Here is a 26,601-nt window from a genome sequence, read left to right as displayed (position 1 = left end):
ACCAAGAGGTTTGCCGACTCTCCTGTTTGCTTCACAACTTGCAAGGCTTCCTCTTGAGGCTCCGTCTATTGCCACTGCTGATTCTTCTTCAATAGCTGGTGTAATGGTGCCAATGTTGTCGCTAAATTCAAATTAATCTTCCATACCAATTGATCATAGCAAGGAAGGACTTAAACACGCTGACATTTGTGGGTGCAGAGCCGTCTCGTGTGGCCTTGACCTTTTCTCCAATTGGTGCAACCTTGTTACATCGGCATTCAATTTTAGCTACGTCACTTCTAATAATAATCTTTCTTATTGTCACAAGTTGGCTTACATTAACACTGCAATGAAGTTATTGTGAATATCCCGAGTTGCCACACTCCGGCGCCTGTTCTGGTACATTGAAGGAGACTTCAGAATGCCCAATTCACCTAACAGCATGTCTTTCGGGACTTGTGGGAGGAAACTGGAGCAGTCGGAGGAAACCCATGCAGACACGGGGAGAACGGGCAGACTCCGCACAGACAGTGACCCAAGCCAGGAACCGAGCATGGGACCCTGGCGCTGTGAAGCAACAGTGCTAACCACTGTGCTACTCCATCGTCCTAACCTTCTGATGCAATGTGTATGGCACTGGTCTGGTTCTGAGCAACCTGTGTGTTTAATCTGGTTGAGATATATCTTGGCTTTTGCTTCCTTAATTCAGCCCAATCCTTTGTGGAAGGCATCTTCATACCTCCTTAAGATGTCTTGAAGAATGCTGTCAGATATTTTGAAGATTTCCAAACAGCTGAGTCTAATCTTGTCACCAGTCTCTTCCCAACGGCTGGGTCTGTGTTCTTCCATGGCAACCAAAGGCAGATTGGCTGCCTGCCCTCTGTGAGCCACTGGGGTCTCGACTGTTTCAAGGATCTTCAAATTCTCTCTGGTGAATGTCGAAAGCTTTGCCATGGTACTCTTCAAGCTTAAAGACTGTGTTCCTGCATGCAGACGTTCAAAGGTCTGCTCACCCACTACAGTCACTGAAGTCCCGTGTTGACTTCCATTTTAAGGGGTCTTCCATTTATTCTTAAGACGACTTCAATTGAAGCTGTCTTATTCAATTGGACAGGATTCAACCAATGCATTTCATGCTCATCTTCAGAGCGCTTCTCCACTATGTTCAGTGGTGCTGTGGACTGCTGCTGCTTTTTTTGCATTGCCACGCTTTGCCTCTTACGGCAACATGCTTGAATGCTCCCCCTTCGGTTGCACTGGAAGAACACAAACTCCCGAAAATGACAGGCCTCCTGGGGATTCCCCCCCCCCCCCCCCCCCACACACACACACACACACACACACTCCCAAGAATGGAGTCCACTTTGAGTTTGGTTTGACCCCACAATTCCTTGGGTTCCAGTCCTGTCCAGTGGACTGTGTCTGACTCTGAGCTGGGCCTGTTGATTCCACCGTAGACCTCCTGGCTGTACCACCCCATACTTGGTTCACCTCCCCTTCAGCCACACTTTGAAGCTTGGTGGTGCTTACCTCAGCGCACTCTGTCACCTCAGATATCTCAATCACTTTTTCCAATCTAATCGTGGTCTCCGCCAGAAGCTTCTTCTGGATATTAGGGTTATGGATCCCACAAACCAACCGGTTGCACAACATGTTGTTAAGTGCAGTCCCAAACTCTGTGCTCAGCAAGCTGGTAAAGCCTGGCTCTGAAAACAGAAGCAGACTCTTCATGGTCCCTCACTGCAGAGTTAAACTTATAACTTTGGAGGATAATAGTTGTAATATTTCTTAACAAATTTCACTATCTGGTCAAAGGTCTTTGAGTCGGGTGCCTCTGCGGATGTGAGGTTCCTAATCAAATTATACAATTGGAGCCTGCAAACTGTCAGAAGTATCATCTTCTGCTTGTCCTTGTCTGTGATCTTGTTCGCGATAAAGAAGTTGCTTGAGTACTGACTCCATGACTCAGCCCCTTGGTCAAATACGTCTAGTTTCTCAATTATAAGCAATTGCACTCACAGTTTAAATTATCATGATTCTTACTGAAGCTTCTGTCCTTTCTTAACTGTTCCTTCCTCCCCCCCCCCACCCCTCAAGTAATGCGACTAGCTGCTGCAATCAAAAAAGTTTACCTCATCGCCAACATGGGGGCTTGAGACCTACAATGGAAGCTTCCAGTAGTCAACGAAAGGGTTTCTTGATGAAAAGCGATAGCAAATAAATAACAGGCACAGAAAACTATACAATAGGTCTTTAAACTTCAGTCCTCTGGTCCGCATCACCCAGGGCCCCATGCAAACTCCCCATTGGCCAGGGTTCACGCACTCCCACTGATTGGTCCAGAGCTAGTTCTGTGGAGACCGGCTTTTAAAGGGGCCATGATACCGGAGCAATGTTCTGTTCTTTTACATTTGTTACAGACAGGGAAAAGATGTGGGATAATGGAACACAAGAAGTTATATCACTGAGGGGGAATGTTTTAAACACCGTACCTACCACCCCACCCCCACGCACCCTGAACTTCTGCTGATGAAAAGTAACTTTTCAGGACAGGCACAAAGCATTCATTTATTACAAATCATGAAATATAAAATGCAAACCGCAACGCACTCACACATACATAGACAATGGGCGGGATTCTCTGACCCCCCGCCGGGTCGGAGAATCGCCGGAGGGGGCGGCGTGAAACCCGCCTCGCCGCTCCAATGCCGGCAGCCGAATTATCCGGCGCCACTTTTTTGGCGGGGGTGGGGATCATGGCGCTCCGGTCGGGGGCGTTGGCAATACCCCCCCCCCCACCCGCCCCCCCCAACAATTCTCAGGGCCAATAAAGGCCGAGCGGCCATCTGTTTTTCGGCCGGTCCCGCTGGTGTGAAATACACAAGGTACATACCGGCGGGACGTGGCTCTGATGGTGGTCGGCGGAGTCCTCGGGGGGGGGGGGGGGGGGGGGGGGGGGAATCCGGCCCCGGGGATCCCCCATGGTGGGCCAGGCCTGCGATTGGGGCCCACCGATCTGCGGGCAGGCCTGTGCCCTGGGGGCACTCTTTCCCTCTGTGCCGGCCTCTGTTAAGCTCCGCCATGGCTGGCGCGTAGAAGAAACCCCCTGCGCATGCGCAAGAAACATGGCAGCGGCTCTGCGCATGCGCCAGAACATGCTGATACTCCTATGCATGCGCCAACTGGCGCTGGCCAGCGAAGGCCCTTTGCCGCTGGTTGGCACGGAGCCAATCACTCCAGCGCCGGCCTAGCCCCCGGATGTGCGGAGGTTCACGCCACACTTTGGCGTTGGTGTGGCGCACCCGCCGGTTGGGGGAGAATCCTGGCCAATTAGTTCTAGAGATATAGGGCGAGATTCTCCGTGAACCGGCAGGGCAGGCAACTCTGGCGCGAGGGAGAGGCCTGAACCGCTCCGGCATCGGGCCGCTCCGAAGGGACTAGGCTGGCACCGGAGTGGTTTGCGCCAACTGGCGCTGAAGGGACTTGGCGTCATGCCAACTGGTGCTAAAGGGCCTCAGCCAGCCGGCGCGAGTTGGCGCATGCGTGGTAGCGCCAGCATGTGCTGGCATCATCCCAGCGCATGCGAAGGGGGGTTCATCTCCACGTCAGCAATCGTGGACTGTTACAGCGGCCGCCGCAGAGGAATAGAGTGCCCCCACGCACAGGCCCACACGCGGATCGGTGAGCTCCTATTGCGGGCCACGCCATCGTGGGGGCACCTCCCTGGGCCAGATCCCGCCGAGCCCCCCGAGGCCGTCCGCGGAGCCAGATCCCGCCAGTATGTACCTGTTGTAATTTACGCCGGCGGGACTGGCCGTAAATGGGCGGCCACTCGGCCCATCGCGAGCCGGAGAATTGCTGGGGGGGCCGCAGCCAGCAGCCGCCTGTTGGCTGTCACAATGCGATTCCCGCCCCTGCCAAATCCCCGGCGCTGGAGAATTCAGCAGCCGGCAGTGCGGTATTCACACCACCCCCCAGCGATTCTCCGACCTGCCAGTGGAGTCGGAGAATCCTGCCCATAAAATGCACTTAGATGACTAGAAGGGTTAAACAGAAACAGGTCACTTCCTCACAGTCTTAGATAATGCTTGAAATCATTGCAAGTTTCGTGGATTCTCTGCTGCTTCCTTGAACATAAATGGAGGTTGGAAGTTCCTGTCAATTCAGCTTAAATTTGTGGTGGAGCCTCTGTCGTGATGAAATGTTCAGCAGGATTCTCCGAGCTCACGCCGGGTCGGAGAATCGCCAAGTGTGCGGGAAATTCCTGCGTTGCTGCTTTAACGCCGGCATGCAATTCAACGGCGACCGGAGAATCGGCGGCAATCGCGCCTGCGCAATCGCTGTGGCGCTGGTCGGGGCCGCTGAAAGAGGCCCCTGCACCGATTCTCCGTGGTTGACTGGGCTGAACTCACCGCTGAGTTCCACCGAGTCTCACTGGCGTGGTTTCCAATCTGGTACCCGGTGGGAGCTCAGACCCGCGGCCGCCAGTGGACGTCCTGGTGGCGGTCAGGCGAATCTGACTCTGGGGGGGGGGGGTCCTCCCATGGGGTCCAGGCCCGTGATCGGGGGCTTCCGATTGGGGGGCACCAGCGATCTGGGGGGGCCTTCCTCCTTCCGCAAGGGCCCGCTGTAGGTCTCCGCCATGTTGCGAGGCACTGGCGCGGAGACGGCAACCACACGCATCTGCCGGCGCTGAGTAGCCGGCACGGAGCAGCGCGCAGCACTCCGCGCCATGTTGGCCCCCTGATGGTCGCTGAATTGCTGGGCCAGGAGGCCCGTTGATGCCGGCGTACACCACTCTGGTGTTTACGCCGGCATCAACACTTGCCGGGATTTCGGATTATCCCAGCCATAACCTTACAGGTATAATGAATTTGCCCCTTTTCACTGCCTGAGATGCCGAATGGGCAAGATTCTTCCATTTGTTGAACTAGGATTTCTTCCGTTGGGATTCTCTTTTCTGCAAATAACTGACTTCTGACCTTCGAAAACAAAAAGCATCAGTTGCAGAGCGTTTTTCATCATAAAGTGTTGCCCTGTCTCGAGATTCACACAGTCGATTCTAGATTGGCAAGAACCTGTGTCAGTGTCATGTTCATCAATTGCTTCAAAGAAGAAATCTGAGAAAGAGAGAGCAGGAAAAGCCTTCTAAAATCCAAATTCATGCTCTTGATCAAATTAAAAGTCAGAAAAAAAGTGCAAGTAGGAAAAGAAACAAAGTTGCCAGTATTACAAAACCCAATAGGAGAACAAAGTTAGTAAGGGGGCTGGATTTCTTCGCTCGCCGCCCAGAAATCGCGTTCGGTGATTGGCCAGAGAATCCCCGTTTTTGCCGTAATCGGGGGGTGGCGCTACCTTTGCAAATGCTCCGCCCCCTCGAAAATGGCATGTCATCGGGGACGGCCTCAGGATGTCACCAGGGGCCTTTCTCCGATGCCCCACCCCAATGGGCCAAGTTCCCGACGGCGCGGAACACTTGACCTTTTTATTTGTGTGAACACGGCATGGTGGCTGCAGACTGAGTCCAGCACCGTCACAGTCAGGAGGGAGCCATTCCGCGGGCTGCGGGGGCTTTGACGGGGGCTGGGGACGCTGGTGGGGGATGTTCCGGGGGTGGCGAGGCTGATTACGGGGGAACAGTTTTTGGCAGGCCGGGTTCGGGCGTAAAACGCCACTGTTCTCACGCCGGCATCAGCACTTAGTCTTCAAATTGGAAAATCCAGCCCAGAGTCTTTGATGAAGGTAAATCAGTTACTGTCACAGTCTCAACCACTAAATTAGCCAAAAGTCTAAGTCCAGGGGCAAAATTCTCCGACCCCACGCAGGGTCGGAGAATCGGCCGGCGGCGGCGTTATTCCTGCTCCTGCCATGTTAGGAATTATCCGACCCGCCATAAAACGGTGTTGTTCAAATCCGCCCCACACCTGGGGTAAACACAGAACCTAAACCGCACTGTAATCTGTGCCAGTGCACAGGGGGATCAAATAGCTCTGGAACAAAGGGCAGGATGAAGAGAATGGGAGAGAGAGAGAGGAGAAAGGGGGAGGGAGGAGAAAGGGGGAGGGAGGAGAAAGGGGGAGGGGGGAGAAAGGGGGAGGAGGAGAAGGGGGAGGGAGGAGAAAGGGGGAGGGTGGAGGAAAGAGGCCCAGGGGGTGGGGAGGCAGAATTAATCCAAATTCCTGCTTATTTCCTCAGACTCTTCAAAAGGTTGTTTCTCCCCAGGATTAGAAAAGGTGCCTTGATAATTCACAGCGCAGAACCCTTTCTGCGCTGTGAATTATAAAGGCAGAACCCAGAAACTTTGCCAAAAGTTTTTCCCTCTTTCTCCGCGCGTTTTTCCTGTTGTTGTGAACTGACCTGAAATCGCAGAGGCTGAAGCTGAGAAATAGACAATCCAGACACATCTCCCACCCCGGGATCCCAGCATTTCCCTCTGCATTCTAACCAGGCAATATTCCGGGGTTTAGGCAGATTGCAATATACTCACCAAAGCCCTGCTCTCAGCCAGAGGACGGACGGGACTCCTCTCTCTGTCTCTCTCTCTCTGTCTGTCCCCACAATCTCCCTCTCTCTCATCCTCTCTCTCGTCTCTCAACAAAGACAAAGAGGCAGCTGAGGAAGGGGAGCCTTGTAGGAAGAATTGCTGATGCCCCCATCCAATGGATTCCAGGCCAACAACACCGTCGCCCCCCCCCTGCACGCCGCTGCCCCCCTACCCCACCCCCCCCACACCTCCCCCCTCCCCACCCCTACCCCCCTCACAACCCCGCTACCGCCCTACCAAACCCCATCCACCCTACCCCTACCCCTGACCCACCCACCGCCCACCCCCCCCCCACCCCTCTTCCAAAGCACGCTACACCCCCCCCTCACCCACCCCTCTCCAATGCCGCTACCCATCCCCCTTCCAGCGGCGCTACCCCCCAGCGCTGCTACCCCCCTCCAGCGCCGCTACCCCCCTCCTCCAGCGCCGCTACCATCCCTCCAGCGCCGCTACCCCTCCCTCCAGCGCCGCTACATACCCTCTCCAGCGCCACTACCCCTCCCACCCCCCCTCCCTTCCCTTCCCTTCCCCTCTCAAACACACCACTTCCGCAGCTGAAACTGACGCGTACAGCGTCACTCCGCTGCTGGCCCTTTCGGGACGGGAGATTTAGGGATTAAAAGCAGGCCCCGACGCCGGAGTCACCAGCGCCGCTTTTGCCCGCCGGTGAACTGTGGCGTCACGTAAGTCCTTCGGTGAATTTCGCCCCAGGTTTGGGTTTGACACAGAGAGTGGAATCAAGCTAATGGAAATAGAAGGAGATCACCCAGATAGGAAAATAAATAAGCAGATTTGTTAATTGAATGTCTGTAGGAAGAACGAGGAAATAAGTTCATTTCATTGCTTATTGTAATTTTTTAATGGAAATGTTTGCCTTCGCGTAATTTACTCTGGAACTTTTGGTCATTGTGCATATTGGCTATGATAACAGTAAAAACAAATATGCAGCAAATCTGTTACATTTTCAGTTATTAATGTTGCTTTAGTCATGTTGTATTCTGGGAACTTAAGTACATGTACCATTTTACCTTTTAATATAAGAGGGGCTTTTTTTAAAATGGGGAGGGAATGCAGTATATTGCAATATCTGAGCATTTCGTTATGATGCCCTCCTGTTGCCCTCTCTCTGTGGAAGTATAACTAAAGTTAGATCAATATATTGAATATCTGCTGGCTGCAGCTGAGTATGTGTTCATCTTACTCAGTGCATTACACAAGCTTCCCAATGTATCATAGGTAAACTAGCCATTCTTTGTGAAGTCCATCTGCAGATAAAACACCTTCTAACTCTCTACTTTCCTAATGCATTGAAAGCTATGTTTGTATTGTGCACTCTTTATAGTTCTATGCTTTCATCTAAATCTTTGCATGTATTAGTAGTGGCAATCATATCATGTATAAAATTTCAGAGAGCCTGGTGGGTTGCCAAAATGCATCAGCAACATGGAAATCATTATGGCTTCATACCAACAATGAGGGGTTCATCTTCATCAAGGGTTAAACTATGGGTGGTACGGTAGCACAGTGGTTAGCACTGTTTCTTCACAGCACCAGGGAAATTAATATTAGGGGACACAGAGATGGCAGAGATGATAAATCAATATTTTGCCTCAGTTTTCACAGTGGAGGACACTGATGGCATCCTAATAGTGACATGTAATACAGAGATAATGGAAAGGGAGGAACTTAGAACAATCAGCATCAATAGCGAAGAAATACTGAACAAACTATTGGATTGAAGGCAAAGAAGTCCCCAGGGCCTGATGGCCTACATCCTAGGGTCTTAAAGGAAGTGGCAGCAGAGATAGTAGCTTCACTGGTTATACCATTCTAAAATTCCCTGGACACGGGAAAGGTTAAGTGAATTGGAAAAATGCTAACGTAATGTCCTTATTCAAAGGGGGAGGGAGGCAGAAAGTAGGACACTATAGGCCAGTTAGTTTAACATCTGTTGCTGGGAAATTGTTAGAGTTAATTATTACAGAAGTAGTAACAGGACATTTAGAAAGGCAAAACTCAATCCATCAGCGTCAGCATGGTTTTAAGAAGCACAATTGGGCGGCACATTAGCACAATGGTTAGCACTGTTGCTTCACAGCTCCAAGGTCCCAGGTTCGAATCCCGGCTTGGGTCACTGCCTATACGGAGTCTGCACGTTCCCCCTGTGTCTGTGTCGGTTTCTTCCGGGTGCTCCGGTTTCCTCCCACTAGTCCCGAAAGACGTATTTGTGAGGTGAATTGGACATCCTGAATTCTCCCTCAGTGTACCGGAAGCACTGTGGCAACTAAGGGATTTTTCCAGTAACTTCATTGCAGTGTTAATGTAAGCCTGCTTGTGACGCTAATAAAGATTATTATTATGCTTTTAAAATTTAGCTCTTGCTTTTCTAACTCACGATGTGTTCATCGGTTAGTTATAATATTTAAAGTAACCCTTCATTTGAGCCCTTTCAGTATTGACAAATGGTTCCATGTACCCAGCAATCACACTATCTGGTGGCAGAACTGCAGGGGAATTGAAAATAACAATAAAATGTGCAGTAAAATGTCAAATGTTATTAGACTATCATTCCTTTTCTGAAGGACTCTAATAATCCAAATAATACTTGGTAGTCTGTGTTGACGTTAGAACTGGAAGACAACAGAGAATAACTCTTACTTTTGAAAAGCTTTTTGTGTAACGTTGCTGCACATTCTGACTGAATTGTTATATATTTTCGCAGCGCAAAATACTTCAGCGTTATGTCAGCTTGGCTCAATTGGTGGCACTTTCAGCTCTCAGTCAGAGATCCATTCACGTGCTTGGTGTAAGATAGCCTATCCGAATGGTTCTGAGAGATCCTGCTGCATTTAATTTTTTTTTCAGACAAGGTATTAAACTGAAGGTCAAACTGCTTGTTACATGAGAGAGATCCCAGATAAAATCGGATTACTGCAGATGCCGAAATGTGAAACAAAAACAGAAAATACTGGACCATCTCTGTAGGTCTGACAGCATCTGTGGGAAGAGAACAGAGCTAATGTTTTGAGTTTGATTGACTCTGTCAAAGCTAGAGAGAACTGGAAATAGGATCAGATTTATGCTGCTATTGGCAGGGGAGAGGCACATGGAGCAGTGGGCTGGATAGAGGCCAGCGATAGGTGGTGATTGACAAAGACGTCATGGACAGAAAGATATAGGGACTGTAAATGGGGGTGATCAAGGCTAGAAAGGGGGCTGATAGTGGCACATTAAGAGATCAGAATGTGTTAATGACAGAACAAAGGTAAGCAGTGTGTCAAAGGACAACTTGGAATAGGGAACAGACCGCCAAAGTGAGGTGAGGGAGGGGGCTAATGGTGAGGGATAAACTGATTAATGGAAGATATTAAAATGAATTGATAACAATAAAAATGGGATGAAGGGGAGGATAGAGTTCACGGGCAGGATTTTCCGACCACCCACTGGGCTGGAGAATCGGCGGGGGGGGGGGGGGGGGGGGGTGGCGTGAATCCTGCCCCCGCCGGCTGCCGAATTCTCCGGCACTGGGGTCTTGGCAGGGTTGGGAATCGCGCCGTGCCGGTCGGCGGCCGGTGGCAGCGGCCCCCACGGTGATTCCCCGGCCCGCGATGGGCCGTGTGACCACTCGTTTTAGGCCGGTCCCGCCGGCATAAATTAGACCTGGGACTTACTGGCGGGACCTGGCTCTGCGGGCGGCCTCCGGGGTCCTTGGAGGGGGCGGGGGGGATCTGGCCCTGGGGGGTGCCCCCATGGTGGCCTGGCCCACAATCGAGGCCCACCGATCCACGGGCGGGCCTGTGCTGTGGGGGCACTCTTTCCCTCTGCACCGGCTGCTGTGGACCTCCGCCATGGCTGGTGCGGAGATGAACCCCCCCAGCGCATGCGTTTGGATGATGCCAGCACACGCTGGTGCTCCCGCGCATGCACCAACTCACGCCGGCTGGCGGAGGCCATTCGGCGCCGGTTGGCATGGCGCCAAGCCCCTTCCGCGCTGGTTGGCGCGGCGCCAACCCTGCCGCCGCCGGCCTAGCCCCTGAAGGTGCTGAGGATTCTGCACCTTCGAGGCGGCCCGATGCCGGAGTGGTTCATGCCACTCCTCGGCGCCAGGACCGCCCGCCCCGCCGGGTAGGAGAGAATCCCGCCCCACAGTCTGAAGTTGTTGAACTCAGTGTTATGTCCGGACGACTGTAACGTGCCTAATCAGATAGTGAGGCGCTGTTCCCCCAGTTTGCCCGGAGACTTCACTGAAACATTGTAGTTGCCGAGGACAGACATGTGGATATGAGAATGGGACAGTGAGTTGAAATGGCAAGTGACAAGGTCTGGGTCCTGCTTGCAGACAGCCTGAAGGTGTTCTACAAAGAGATCACCCAGTCTGCATTTGGTCTCTGCAATTTAGAACAAACCACATTGAGAGCAGAGGATGCAATAGACCATGGATTGGCCAAGCTAAAGTACCCCTTAAGTAGAAAAAAATGAATTGGGCACTTTAAATTTGTACAAAAAAAAGTTTTGTTGAAAATTTTGGGCCTGTCAATTTGTTGACTTGTTACTTTGATAATTGATATATAAGAGTATAAAGAGGCAATTCATGTTTTAGTTACTGTGCCTCTTTGAGGGGTTGTCATTTATTTTACTTTGTTTATTTGATTTTAGCAACTCGCAAGAGTATAAAGTGAGTCAACCTGCTATCTGTAAGTGGGTGTACAGATAACCTGTAAAGAGGTTTTCTGCATGGGGGTTTGGAGATGTCCTCTTTTGCATCAGTGATTTGGTGTGGAGGGTGTTGCATGCAGCAGTCCCTTGAAATAGGAGGTTAAGATGGTTCACAGGCTGGCACATTACCTGTTTTATCTGCAGCCTTGAAGACTACCTGTTCCACATAAATAGGTTGTGAAAGGTTGCAGCACATTTCTAATTATTTGAGGGGCCTGCTTCTCAATGTTTGGTTGAACTTCAGCCTCACGCTCCTGATCTTTGACCAACCGGTGTAGACGGGGTGGGCAGATTGGAAGATCTCCTTGTTAGCCTGCTTCTGTGCCTGGCCAAGGTGGTCATAAAAATCCAGACAGCGGGTCATGGACAGGGTTGTTCAGCCCAACAGTCTGCGTCTCCTCCATCATTGCATCTGCACCTGAGAGTCCTTGGAGAGGGAGCATGCAGTGCCTGGCAGCCAGCGTGAGGCATTCCCCAACCAGTCAGCACCTTAGGGGCTGGAGTGCATTATCTTCATCCAAAATGTTACTTTGATTTAATAAGTTGTTGCAGTATCCCTTTAAGGGGCTGGTCATTCGTTAATTTGGTTTTAGTTTACTCAAAAGGATATAAAGAGATGTTTTTTATTCAGATATCTTGTTAAGGGGAGGTTTGTTAGTTAGTTATGTTAATTCATTTAAGTTTGTTCAAAAGGGTTTATTGTTTACCATATTTTTTTTTTAATTTTCCCATTAAGGAGAAATTTAGCATGGCCAATCCACCTACCCTGCATATTTTTGGTTTGTGAGGGTGAGATCCATGCAGACGCAGGGAGGATGTGCAAACTCCACATGGACAGTGACCCGGGGCTGGGATCGAACCCGGCTCCTTGGCGCCGTGAGGCAGCAGTGCTAACAGTGCTGCCCTGCTCAAAATGGTATAAAGTCAGCAGAAGCTTAGGGCGCGATTCTCCCAACGGGAGGTCACTCCTCGCACCCTATTCTCTCCCCCCCCCCCAGGGGGCTAGGAGCGGCGGTTCGTGAATCCCGAATGCCCGGCCTTGACGCTTGCGTCAAAGCGGCGCGCCGGGAATGACGCGGCCGGCGGCGCCGAGGTGACGTCAGCCGCGCATGCGCAGGTTGGCCGGCTCCAACCCGCGCATGCGCGGTTGCCGTCTTGCCCTCCGCTGCCCCCGCAAGACATGGTGGCTTGATCTTGCGGGGCGGCGGAGGGAAAAGAGTGCGTCTCTTAGAGACGCCGGCCCGACGATCGGACGGCACTGATCGCGGGCCAGTCACCTAATGAGCACGTCCGTGGTGCTCGATCCTCCCTCCACCCCACACAGTCCTCACACTTACCTGTTGCGCGCTGTTCACGACGGCAGCGACCAGGTGTAGTTGCCGCCGGCGTGAACCGGTCGGGTTTGTCAGGCCGCTCGGCCCATCCGGGCCGGAGAATCGCCGGTCGCCGTGAAAAATGCCGAGCGGCGATTCTCCGAGCGGCGTGTCGAAAAACACGACACGCCAGTTTTGGGGGGGGGGGGGGGGGTGGGAGAATCGCGGGGGGTGCCAGCGCGGCGTGTTGTGATTCGCCCGGACCTCCCACGATTCTCCCACCTGGCGTGGGGAGCAGTGAATTGCGCCCTTGGTTCAGTAGTGAGGATGTGGAGATGCCGGCGTTGGACTGGGGTGAACACAGTAAGAAGCCTTACAACACCAGGTTAAAGTCCAACAGGTTTGTTTCAAACACGAGCTTTCAGAGCACTGCTCCTTCCTCAGGTGAATCTTTTTTTTTAATGTCATTGTGTAGTCCTCTCAGTGATTCTTCGCCGTGGGTCCAAAGGAAAAAAAATGTCAACGATGTATCTGGTGTATAACGTCGGTTGAATGTCCTGTGCGGTAAGGAAGTCTTGTTCAAACTTGTGCATGAAGATGTTGGCATATTGAGGTGCGAATTTGGTCCCCATGGCTGTTCCGTGCGTCTGGATGAAGATTTTGTTGTCGAAGGTGAAAACGTTGTGATCTAGAATGAAGCGAATGAGTTTCAGAATTGCGTCTGGGAATTGGCATTTGTCGGTGTTGAGGACTGAGGCTGTTGCAGCAATGCCGACGTCATGGGGGATGCTGGTGTAGCGTGCCGAGACGTCCTTTGTAACGAGGAATGTTCCTGGTTCAACTGGTTCATGGGTGCTGAGTTTCTGTGGGAAGTCGGTCGTGTTGCGACAGAAGCTGGGCGTACCTTGTACAATGGGTTTCAAGATGCCCTTGATGTGGCCAGAGAGGTTCTCACACAGGGTCCCATTGCCTGAAATGATCGGACGGCCTGGTGTGTTGGCCTTGTGTACTTTCAGGAGGCAGTAGAGATCTCCAATGCGGGGATTACGTGGGATGAGAGCACATACGATGCTCTGAAGGTCTGATCCAAGGTCTTGATCAGTCTGTTGAGTTGGCGGATGTGTTCCTTGTTTGGATCTGTGGGTAACTGTCTGTAGTGTTCCTGGTTGTTGAGTTGCTGGTATACTTCTTTGCAGTAATCCGTTCTGTTCAGTATGACGATGGCCCCTCCTTTGTCTGCTGGTTTGATGACGATGTTGCGGTTGGTCTTGAGAGTGCGGATGACGTTGCGTTGTGCTTGGGTGACGTTCGGGGCTGTCTTGTGAATGCGACTGATGAATCTGGCATTGACACGACTTCTGACGGCTTCAGCATACATGTCGAGTCTAGGCCAGCGGCCTTCCGGAGGGGTCCAATTCAACTCTTTCCTTTTCGGTTGCTGCACCGCAGATCTCATGGTCTGCTGTTCCGGTTCATTGGTCGCCTCCTTGGGTTCGCTGTCGGCCTCTTGGGGTCTGTGGAAAAATTCCCGGAGCCTCATTCGCCTGATGAATTTCTCTGTGTCTGCCGCGAGACTGATGGGGTCCATTTTGGTGGTGGTGCAGAAATTGAGCCCTCTGCTGAGGACTTCGATTTCATCTGGTTGAAGGGTGTAGTCCGATAAGTTGACAATAGATTTCCCTGTATTGTTTTCTACTGTGGTACTGGGGGAGGCTTGATTGCTGCTGGTGGTGATGCCGAGTTTCTCAAGCTTCCTGTTCTTGGTGTGTATATAGGTGGCATAGTATTGTTGTCTCATCTGTTTGGCGGTGTTACGCAGCTAGTCTGCTGTGTCCTGAGTGCAAGTTGAGAATATGGCCTCTATCTTGATTTCCAGGTTGCATCGACTGCTGTAGAGCTGGTGTACGAGGTGATTGAGGAGTCTGAAAGAGGTGCGGTGACAGAGTCTTTCAGCGTAGTCTGTGTTGTAGGTCGACTTGAGGGGGTTTGTGATTTGTAGCCCTTTCGGGATCTTGTCTGCTTTCTTACATCTTTGTAGAAACATAATGTCAGTATATATATGCACGATCTTCCTGGAGATCCTCTCCACGTTGAGCCGGCAGTTTGCGGTGTCGATGGTAGCCATGATGTGGAGATGCCGGCGTTGGACTGGGGTGAGCACAGTAAGAAGTCTTACTGGATCTGTAATGATTTGATTACCTGCAAATGCTCGCATTCCTAGCATTATCCAGCATCTCTGACTTTGTCTATATAAATGTTTCTGGAACATACCTCGCCATTCACCTGAGGAAGGAGCAGTGCTCTGAAAGCTCGTGTTTGAAACAAACCTGTTGGTCTTTAACCTGGTGTTGTAAGACTTCTTACAGTAGTCAGGAGGCAGAGGTCTGTAATACTGCTTCCTGTGAATAAGCCTACTAACAACAAAAAGATCTGTGTCCTGTTTCATACTTCACCATCTGGCTTGGATCCGTTTGATATTGGGTGAGATTTTAAGGATGCTGAGCAGTTGGTGCTCACCATCCCGAGAGTCACCGTCTTTCGGGCAGCCACTGACTCTCTAAGTGCCACTTAACGCTCACTTGAGTATGGATTGGCAGTAGGCGGGACTTTCATCTCCCCTTGGATGGAAGTCCTGCCCGTGAGAGCTGTTGGCCAATCAGATTTGCCCACAGCTCTGCAACCCGGAATGGCACAGTGCTGCAGTGGCCAGAAGTGGTAATGCAGCGTTCTGCCTGGAACAAAGTCCTGGGACTTTTGAAAAGGTAAGTCTTGGGGTTCCCAGAGCAGAAGGATATGGGATGCCCGGGGGTGGGGTCGGGTGGGGCATGATCGCAGCATCAGGGGTTAGGCCGGAGGTAGATGGGGAGGGTGGTCCCAGAGTTCCCAAGTCCTGGGGAGTAGAACACTCCAAATCAGAGGGGCTTTCATAGTGAGGCGCCCTCCCACCTCTGGCCTGAGATGGGAGCAAATGCAAAAGTAACTTTCCTACTCTATCTACACCCACTCCTACCGGCCTAATAATTAAGTGGCCATTTAAAGGCCTTAATGGTTGAATAGACTGGAGGTGGCAATTTTGTGGCCACTTCAGAACCTTTATAGGTGAATGGGCAGGTTTCCTGCCCAAGGCCCTGCTGCCCAAGTCTGAAATTGTATCTGGGCTTGGATGGGCGAGTTTCCTGAGGTAATCCTGTCCATTTAATTTGATGCTCCCTCCCCTCACCCCCTGCCTCAGAATCCGCCTTGGGGGGGAGCATAAAAAGCTGCCCATAAGGTGCTGGGAACTAAACAATGAAGAAATATTGAAACAAGCAAAGGAAAAATAAATACAGATCTAAATCCAAACTCACAGTGCTGACTTTCCAGCCATCTCAAAATGTCTGACATACATGACTCCTCTGACAGGAATAATATCACGTTCTTTATTTGTTTGCATGTTGTGTTCATTTTTCACGCTTAAGCTTTAGAAAACCTCCTAAGATGCTCATTAATCGATCTACGTGACTCGACTGAATATTTCATTATCTCTTACGGAGCTCAAAAAGAATGATGGGTCTCTTTTATGACGCAGAAACAATGTGGACCATATGGGCTTTTCACTTTGACACTCCCTTACTCTGCTGTGCCCAATAGAATGTAATAGTGAGATTCTATTGGACATCTCTATTCGGCTGCCTGTATATAATTGTGTGACATTTCTGAATTGCTTAATAAGTAGTGCCCATATTTACAATATTCCATTACTTACTTTTTGGCTTCAAATACTTCGAGAGAAAGACAGGACATCCCATTCAAAAGAAACTCCTTTGATACCATCACTGAATCTCATTGAGCAGGGCTAAAATCCAGTGGTGTCTCTCAAACTACTCCAACAATGCTATATCCATCAGATATGACTGACAGGGTCTAAGCATTTAAATATCTACTCTCAAATAACTTATTTCAGTGTTTGCTCTTGCGTGTTTTATGAGCTCAAGTAACGACAGAGAGATGGGATGTAGCTAGTTTAATTCAATCCCTGACAAGGAGGTGACAGAGGCAATAAAATGAAAGATTTTTGAGCATTTTTTCATTGACACGTTAGCTTGCATTTTGCTAGTGGAACTTGACAATACTTTCATCTTGTGACTGTTTGTTTGTATATTAAAGTTTCGAAGTATCTTAATGGTTCACCTATGTCGGTGAAATTCAATAAACTCTTTAACACAAGTAAAACCATAAAGTTGGTTCATATTTCAAAAATCTGACTGTGGGAGAGGATAAACCAAAACATATTGGGCGTGGTAGTACGATCCTCTTGCGGTGCTGACACTTGTTTTTTTTATAGTCCTGGAATGTGTATGATGCTGATGATTGAAGCAATTTCTGTCAACACTCTTAACAATCCAATCTTCAACTATCTTTCTAACACCAGATTAGGAAATTCGCTGAGTGGTATTCAAATTATAATATATGAAGTGTACACCAGTCAGGTGAGAACTAGTCATAACTTTAATGTAATTTGTCTCTTTAACTTGTTGTCATTGATCTGTCTATGTTCCCAATGCAGTTTAGACTGGTGTTTGTGTGGCGTGAATTTGGGATTCCACTGCACATATTTGAAATGTTTCCCCTGCATCCTACAATCTAATTTTTATTTTTAGTACACCAGTTCACGCTTTAATGAATGAATAGGTACTTTCTGTCTTCATGGCTCCAGAGGGTATAGCAGCATGCCACCGAGTCCAGCATGACCACTGAAACATGCATCCCTGCGGTGAGCTACTCACTTGGTTGTTGCACTTAGGTCGATCATGACAACTAGACAATTTGATTTTTTTTCTTAGATCATAACGGTACCACAGTAGAACATAGAACATAGAACACTACAGCGCAGTACGGGCCCTTTGGCCCTCGATGTTGCGCCGACCTGTGAAACCATCTGAAGCCTATCTGACCTACACTATTCCATTTTCATCCATATGTCTATCCAGTGAGCACTTAAATGCCCTTAAAGTTGGCGAGTCTACTACTGTTGCAGGCAGGGCGTTCCACACCCCTACTACTCTCTGAGTAAAGAAACTGCCTCTGACATCTGTCCTATATCTATCACCCCTCAATTTAAAGCTATGTCCCCTCGTGTTGGTCATCACCATCCGAGGAAAAAGACTCTCACTGTCCACCCTATCTAACCCTCTGACTATCTTATATGTCTCTATTAAGTCACCTCTCAGCCTTCTCCTCTCTAACGAAAACAACCTCAATTCCCTGAGCCTTTCCTCGTAAGACCTTTCCTCCATACCAGGCAACATCCTAGTAAATCTCCTCTGAACCCTTTCCAAAGCTTCCACATCCTTCCTATAATGTGGTGACCAGAACTGCACGCAGTACTCCAGGTGCGGCCGCACCAGAGTTATGTACAGCTGCAGCATGACCTTGTGGTTCCGAAACTCAATCCCCCTGCTTATAAAGGCTAGCACACCATATGCCTTCTTAACAGCCCTATTAACCTGGGTGGCAACTTTCAGGGATTTATGTACCTGGATGCCGAGATCTCTCTGTTCATCTACACTACCAAGAATCTTGCCATTAGCCCAGTACTCTGCATTCCTGTTACTCCTTCCAAAGTGAACCACCTCACACTTTTCCGCATTAAACTCCATCTGCCACCTCTCAACCCAGCTCTGCAGCTTATTTATGTCCCTCTGTATCCTATAACATCCTTCAGCACTATCCACAACTCCACCGACCTTCGTGCATTCTGCAAATTTACTAACCCATCCTTCTACACCCTCTTCCAGGTCATTTATAAAAATGACAAACAGCAGTGGCCCCAAAACAGATCCTTGCGGTACACCACTGGTAACTGAACTCCAGGATGAACATTTGCCATCAACCACCACCCTCTGTCTTCTTTCAGCTAGCCAATTACTGATCCAAACCGCTAAATCACCTTCAATTCCATACTTCCTTATTTTCTGCAATAGCCTACCATGGGGAACCTTATCAAACGCCTTACTGAAATCCATATACACCACATCAACAGCTTTACCCTGATCCACCTGTTTGGTCACCTTCTCAAAAAACTCAATAAGCCCAGTGGTTAGCACTGCTTCCTCACAGCACCAGGGACACAGGTTCAATTCTGGCCTTGGGTGACTCTGTGTGGAGTTTTCACATTCACCCCATGTCTACTTGGGTTTCTTCCAGGTGCTGCGGTTTCCTCCCACAGCCCAATGATGTGCAAGTTAGGTGGATTGGCCATTGTTGCTGAGTGTTGCTTTTACTTAATCGCTCTGTTTAATAACCTTTGCTCTAGAGTCGCCAGGTATCTTTCTGATACCACCACAAGGTTCACAGCCAAGTGCTGATCAATAACTCAATACACCAGTTAGGGAGTTTCAAATCAAAACACATTTATTATACACACAGTCAATCACTACTCGTGCATAAAACTCTACTTACTAGACTATCACTGCTACTAAAGGCCTATACTTAGCTTTCAAATGGCCCACCAGGTCAGAGGAACAATGGCCTTTGTCCGGTTCTTAGTCTGCAGGCTTCAAGCTGGTATGGAATAGTAGCTAGGAGCACCTATCTCGTAGCGTGCGTTGACTGGAGACTTACTTGGTTGGTGCAGCTGCTAGGCAGGTCTCTCCTCACTGAGAGTCACGGTCAAGAGTTCTTTGAGAGCTGCCAAGAGAGCGAACTGAACTTGGGGACTCTACTTTATAGTCCCCAGGGGTTTTGCGCCCTTGTGGGTGGACCCCAGACGTGGTCCCAATTAATTGGACCATGTCCCAATCGTTTCTATCGATTTCTCCAATACTGGAGCTGTTCCCTGATCTTTGGGCAGGCCCTATGTGTCCGTTGACCTGGCTTTGTCCTGGCTCCCGCTGGCGCCGGGGAGTCTGTCTTGGTCCCGATTGATTCAATGTTTCTAATTGTTCCTGGGGATCGCTCATTAGTATGTAGATGGCTGTTGGTTTCGGTTCTGTCTGAGTTCTGCAAATCTTAATACACAGGAAACCTTGCACCTCTTGTTTTCCTGTGGCTGGCCAATTTCCCTGTATTCTTTGCGGGCCTCCATTTTGGAATCAGGACGTGGCCACCCCAGGTGGCTACACCATGCTAAATTGCCCCTTAGTGTAGGTTAGTGTAGGAGGCCAATGGCCTCCTTCTGCACTGGAGGGATTCTATGATTCTACGATTCTATGATCCTATTCTATGATAGCTTCATTCTAAACTCAAGATATTTCTGATATCAACTTCGCAATAATCAGAAAGGAAATTATTGGAATATAAAACCTCATGAAAGGATCTGATGGATGCTTTCCTGATAATTGTCATTCTTTCTCCAGTGACATTGCTCAGTTGCACCGCAGTGGATTTACCATAAGGCACTGCAGTCTGTGCCAGATTTTGCTGCTAAAGTGAGATCCTTTCTGCATAGCATTCCAATTATGAGCCCAGCCAGGAATTGATATATTGTATCAGATGTGTGTCTGGCAGATTCAAATGCCAGGCACCCATGGGATTCCGAGCATTGCTCTCGGAAAATGTCAAGAACGATCCAAATAATTACTGTTGTACCAACCTTCCAGTTGAGCTGGAAACCTTGAGATTTCTTATGCACATTTGTATGTGTAATTACAAATAAATATGGATGTAATAACATTTTTTTGTGTTCATGTTCAACAAGTTAAGTTATCAACAATCTATCTGTCCTGCTGTTGCGATTCCAGCTGATATTACTATGACAAGTCAAATCCCAGGCTGGAACCCAGCTTGATAGATCCTAATCTTTATTTTTTTTAGTTTATTTATGTGGAAAGCAGTGACTGAATTGAGTCAACAGGTGAATACAATTTAACAAAGAATGTTGTTTCCTGAGGGGGCTTCCTTCCCATTTTCCCTTTCTTTAATTTTTTCTGTTATCATTCTGATCCATTTATGCTTAATCGACATATATCTTTAAGTCGAGCAGGGGAAGTGAAGAATTCAAAGTTACAAAACAAAACACTGTGCTAGCCTTTGGACAGCAGACTTTTCAACATCAAAGAGATTGGTGGGACTCAGTTCGATTGGTTCTATGAATATTGGCCAAAGGGCCATATTATGCCCAGTAACAGGGTCCTGCCTGAGCGTGCTGATTTCCAGAGAGCCAGGGGAGGTTCAGTTGGAGTCCTAGACGCTCAGGTGGAAAGAAACTGTTCTCTTTCTGCTGCGTGTTTTCTCCAGAAAGCTGTATTTCTGAACTGCAGACACCTGGATGAATCTACAGTGAAAATCATTACGGGACTGGAAACATAAAACTTCAAACTGAAAGCCGAGATTAAAGGGAGGTGCTAGAACCAACCATCTGAAACAAAGATTCTTATCTTTTTACTTTCATTATTATTTTTACACCCGTCTTTCCTCTGTGTTTTGTTGTGTATGTGTGTGCGTGTATATATATATATATATGTATGTATAGAGGGTTGGATGAGTTTACATGGGGGGTTAGGAATTGAATAATAGTTAACCTGCTGTATTTGCTGCATATTAGTTATACTTGACTGTTATTAATAACTTAATTGTGTTTACATTTACAAACTTGGTTGCTGTAGTTAATTGGAAAGCTAAGGGTTTTACTCTAAGAGTTATTTATTCATTTCAATTGTGTTGTGACTCTGGGTCAAGTGAAGCTGGAATTGACCATGCACTAGCCCAGGGCATCAGAACGTAATTTGGGGGCTCGTTTGGCATTTTTGGAATGGTATGCAGCATTGTTTGGGTTACAGTATAAATTAAAATGAGACACCATGGGCGGGATTCTCCAAACCCGCGGCAGAGTATCCAGGCCGTTGTAAATGCCCTTGCGTTTTACAATGGCATGAATGGGCCGCTTCGACATCTAATTCTGGCCCCTACAGGGGGCCAACAAGGTGCTGGAGCGGTTCGTGCCGCTCCAACTGCAGATCCCGGTGTGAACTGGGCGTCGCGGTATCTGTGCATGCGCAGTGGTGCCTGCGCCAACATGAGTATGCGCAGTGGCCTTCTTCACGCACCTGCCCCGACGCAACATGGTGCCAGAGCTACAGGGCGGCGCGTAGGAAAGGAGCCCCCTGCCACAGAGGCCGGCCCGCGATCGGTAGGTCCCGATCGCAGGCCAGGCCACATCGGAGGCCCCCCCCCGGGGTTGGGACACCTCCCCCCCCACCCCCCACCAAGGCCACCACCCGACCCTTACATGCCGAGGTCCCGCCGGCTCAGAGCAAGTTAGAACGGCGCTGGTGGGACTCGGCTCCTTTCCTACGGCTGCTCGGCCCAACCGGGCCGGAGAATCAGCGGGCCAGCCGCGTAGAGCGTCGCCATCGGGGCGGCGTGGCCCGTTCATGGGAATTCTCCTGCCCGGCGCGGCGCTTGGAGAATCCCGCCCCTCGTTCATAGCAATATAACATGATGGCTCTGGAAGCTGCTAAGATTTTCTTTCAGGTGGATGACTTGTCTTTGATTTATTTAAAAAGACTTCGAAAAGACAAGCTAATTGATTTGGCAGGTGAATTAAAAATAAAGGTGCCAGATAAAGCTATATTGGTTGAATAGAATAGAGAATAGAACAGTACAGCACAGAACAGGCCCTTCGGCCCTCGATGTTGTGCCGAGCAATGATCACCCTACTCTAACCCACGTATCCACCCTATACCCTAACCCAACAACCCCCCCCTTAACCTTACTTTTTAGGACACTACGGGCAATTTTAGCATGGCCAAATCTCCTAACCCCACACATATCTTTGGGGACTGTGGGAGGAAACCGAAGCACCCGGAGGAAACCCACGCACACACGGGAAGGACGTGCAGACTCCGCACAGACAGTGACCCAGCCGGGAATCGAACCTGGGACCCTGGAGCTGTGAAGCATTTATGCTAACCACCATGCTACCTCCCACGTGCTGCCCCGAATACTTGGATGATTTAGAAACACAGGAGAGCCCACAAAGTAGTGGCATCAAAAATATTTTCTGGTGGGGAAATCAGGAGCTGGAGACAATTTGGTTGCAGTTTGAGCATGAGAGGGAATTAAAAAGAATGAAGAAGGAAGTGGAAACGCAGCAAATAGAAAAACATAGAGCTTTTCGAATCAAAATTGAAATTAGGTTTGAATTAGAGGTGAATGGGGAAAGCAAAAGAAAGAGAGGAAAGGCATTGGAAAGAGAGAGAGAATTCCAGTTTAAGGCACTGGAAATTTAAATGGAGAATGTAAATCTGGAGGGGCTGAAAAGTTTTCATTTATTTGAAGTGAACCAAATATTTCCCTCAGCATTGACAATACCTCTTGTAGTTTGGCTGTCGAAGATCCTCGCAATTTGGATACACATTTATTGGACAATCAGAAAAGACTGGCTGCATTGCAGGAGAGGCAGAAAGAGACAGAAATGCAGAAAAGCCTCTCCAATTTCGACAGTCAGAAACCTGACAAGGGGAAGCATGTTGTCTGATTTTGAAGAAGCAAGTGAAGACTGTTTGGCAATATTAGAGGGAATTCTAAAACCAAACATGCAAATCTATCAGCAGAAGAAGAACGGAGAGAAGATCTAAAAAGATACTGAACAAATATAGAAAGACTTGAAGGGAAATACCAGGGTGCACTTGCAAACAAATCATGATATACACATTGAAAACTCTGAACCAATAAAGCCACATCAGTTCCTGCAAAACCATGGAGGCTGATTCAGTTAGAGACTGAAATGAAGTGCAGGTTGGATATGTTGCTAAAGCAAGCAACAGCACAGTGGTTCCGAGAGTTTGGGAGATTGACGGTCATCTTAGTCAGTAAACTATTGCTGACCACTCCAGACTTTTACAGACAATTTAAAATGGCCACAGATGCCAATGAGATAGGGATAGATGATGATGCAGGAATAGAGAGGCCAGTGGGATATTTTTCAAAAAAACTAAGCCTGTGCCAAGAAAGCATTCCACCATTGAAAATGAAGCCTTAGCATTGCTATTAGCCCTTCAGCACTTTGAAGTATATGTCCGGTATGACAATAAGCAAAGCTTAGTTTGTAAGGACCATAATCTGCTTGCATATTGAAACCCAGAATGCAAGATTATTCCATTGGAGTTTGTTGTTACAACAGTTCAATGTTAAAATTGTACACATCCTCGAAAGGATAAGTTACCAGTTGGGCAGCACGGTAGCATTGTGGATAGCACAACCGCTTCACAGCTCCAGGGTCCCATGTTCGATTCCGGTTTGGGTCACTGTCTGTGCAAAGTCTGCACACCCTCCCCATGTGTGCGTGGGTTTCCTCCGGGTGCTCCGGTTTCCTCCCACAGTCCAAAGATGTGCAGGTTAGGTGGATTGGCCCTGGATAAATTGCCCTTAGTGTCCAAAATTGCCCTTAGTGTTGGGTGGGGTTACTAGGTTATGGGGATAGGGTGGCGGTGTTGACTTTGGGTAGGGTGCTCTTTCCAAGAGCTGGTGCAGACTCGATGGGCCGAATGGCCTCCTTCTGCACTGTAAATTCTATGAGAAATCAATGAGATAATGTGATAGAGGATGCTTTGTCACAGATTTAAGAGCTGACTAGTTACAAGTGTAGAGACTGGGAAGGGAATTTATACAATGGGCATAGATGAATAGTTGGATATATGTTTGTAATTTATGTCTTGCATACCTCATAATGAAGTGTCTGTGCCCTGATGTTTCATTTCCTTTAGGGAAGAAGGTATGTAAGAGCCCTTACTGTTGATTTCCTTATTCATCCTTTCTTTTGTTTTGCTGGATTCATTTTTATCCATGGATGCTCAATGGACATTTTCTTTAAGTCGAGCAGAGGAAGTGAGCAATTTAAAAGTTACAAAACAGAACCCTGTGCTAACCTTTGGTTAACAGAACTCACACCCAAGAGAACAATTGGTCCCGGTTCAATTGGTTGGCTAGTGGCAAGGAATTGGCCAAAAGGTCATATTCGGTCTGGTAACTGGTGGTGATTGGGTCCACCTGAGTGGGATGATCTTCAGACAGCTGGGGAAGTTCAGTTGGAGTCCTGGATGCTCAGAAAGAAGAAGCTATTCTCTCTCTCCTTCCTGCTTTCTCCAGAAAAGCTGCTGTATTTCTGAAACTGCAGAGGTGTGAATGAATTTACAGTGAAAACCATTTCAGACAAGAAACAGAAAACCTTGAAGTGAAAGCCTAGATTGAAGGAAGGTGCTAAAAACAATCATCTGAAACAAAGGCTCTTCTTTTTGCTTTCATTATTATTTTTACACCCCTTTTCTCCCCTCTGTGTTTGTCTGTCTTGTGTGTGTGTAGAGGGTAGAAAAAATTTAAGTAAGGGTGATTAGCAATTGTATAATTAATCTATTGTATTTGCTGCGAGTTTAATTATAGTTGTTATTAATACACTTAATTGTGGTTACATTTACAAACCTGGTGACTGTAGCTATTGGGCAGCTAAGGGCCAAAGACTTTGGGTATCTTTAAGAATTATTTATTAATATCAATTGTGTTGTGACTCCAGGTCGAGTGGGACTGAAATTGACTGAGCACTAGCCCAGGGGGTCATGACACAAGAAACAATGTACTATTCACTACTTCAGACCAATGATACCTTAAGAATATATGCAGATTTGTAAGGATAACACAAGTTACAAAATCCATTTTATATTCTAATGTTCACAGTATGTACATAGTCCAGATAAACCAACAGGTGACCTGTGGTTAAACGCACCCTGCACTGAAATAAAGTGACAGATGCCACCCGAACAACGTCTGTGGATTCCTCATCAATTCCCCCACACATGTTTGCCACATTCTAGCCATCTGGTCTCACTGGAACTCAGTCTTTCACACGGGGGTTTCTAATCTCCACTCTCAAATAACACGCCTGGGAATCTTCCCCCAGATGGTGCTTTCTCTTCACCAAAGATCCACCTCTCGGGTTTGAACGTTACCTTCCAGTTTTCCTCTGCTCTGACTCACCACATGCATTCGAAATTCACCTTCTATACACTCTCCCAGTTACCCAGCCAGGCCAACCGAACACTACTGCTTCACAGGCCACATTAAAGTGTCACCAACTTTTGAGTCACCTTCGATCTCTGGCTTCTCGCAAGCCCACTTCGCTTTCTGTCTGCTTTATGGACTTTCTCTCTGCTCCTCACTCGAAACTTCACTGACAGAACCTTTTTCACAGGTTCCTGTTCTTTGTGCCCTCGGCTAGAAGCTCTTCTTGGAACTTGTTTGTGTCCCTGTCCCTGCCTTTAGGACCTTTTTCAGGTCTTTAGTTTGGGACCTGCAATGTGAAGTGTCCCATCATGTCCTGCTAGAGAGAGACTTAAAACTGTTTCTTGCACCTGGGAATCATTAACTGAACTGAAACTACTTTTTGCTGTCTTTGTGGGCCCCTGGTTGCGAGGCAACAGTTCTGTAATGACTTAGGCCAGGCCTTTGAGATTGGCCAGTTAGAATGTGAGTTCCCTGATAAGTGGCCCAATCAGGGAACCCCTTTCTCTGTATATAACTAGGAGCGTCAGATCCTCTGCACTCCCAGTGTAGACAGCAAACTGAATGCACCTGGTTGTTCGGCTGTTGGTTTTGTAAATACAAGGAATTCTGGTGAAGGGATTTCTGCCTCCTTGAACTTATTACAGTTTAGTGTTTTATACTTGTGTTTACTTTAGAGTTTCAAAAACCTCAGTAAAATGCAGAAATCTTTTAAAGTGAAGATACAATTGAAGTTCCCTCAAGCCATGACAGGAGAAATATGTTAAGTTTGAATGTAAAGCTATCGGTTGTGCCCGACACACTTCAATAGAAATATAAGTTATTTAAAACTATTTCTATTTCCTCACACTGTCATGATTGCTTGCCAATATGCATGTTCGTTAACCATTTATAGGTGGTCTATTTGCATCATTGCTTTTAAGTGAGAGTCTCCTGATGAATAGTTCCAATAAATCTTAACAGTGATGGCAAATATTAAATTAGGTTTAGCCCCTTATTGAAATAAACAAGCAATTTCAGAATTACGCCCCGGTTGAAGATTAAACACGGATACCTCTGCTGATTTGTTCATCT

At 48.3% G+C, this 26,601-nt stretch overlaps 1 protein-coding gene across 1 annotated transcript in view; it reads left to right on the top strand.

The window, feature by feature from the left end:
* LOC119969457 (docking protein 5-like) overlaps positions 1-26,601 on the top strand; it is a 626,361-nt gene that overhangs the window by 64,680 nt on the left and 535,080 nt on the right. The gene's annotated exons all lie outside the window — the stretch shown is intronic.

The sequence above is a fragment of the Scyliorhinus canicula genome, chromosome 7 (genome assembly GCF_902713615.1).
Source record: "Scyliorhinus canicula chromosome 7, sScyCan1.1, whole genome shotgun sequence".
Classification (NCBI taxonomy): Eukaryota; Metazoa; Chordata; class Chondrichthyes; order Carcharhiniformes; family Scyliorhinidae; genus Scyliorhinus; species Scyliorhinus canicula.
Note: the sequence above shows the minus strand (reverse complement) of the source record. Positions and strands in the feature narration are given on the sequence as shown.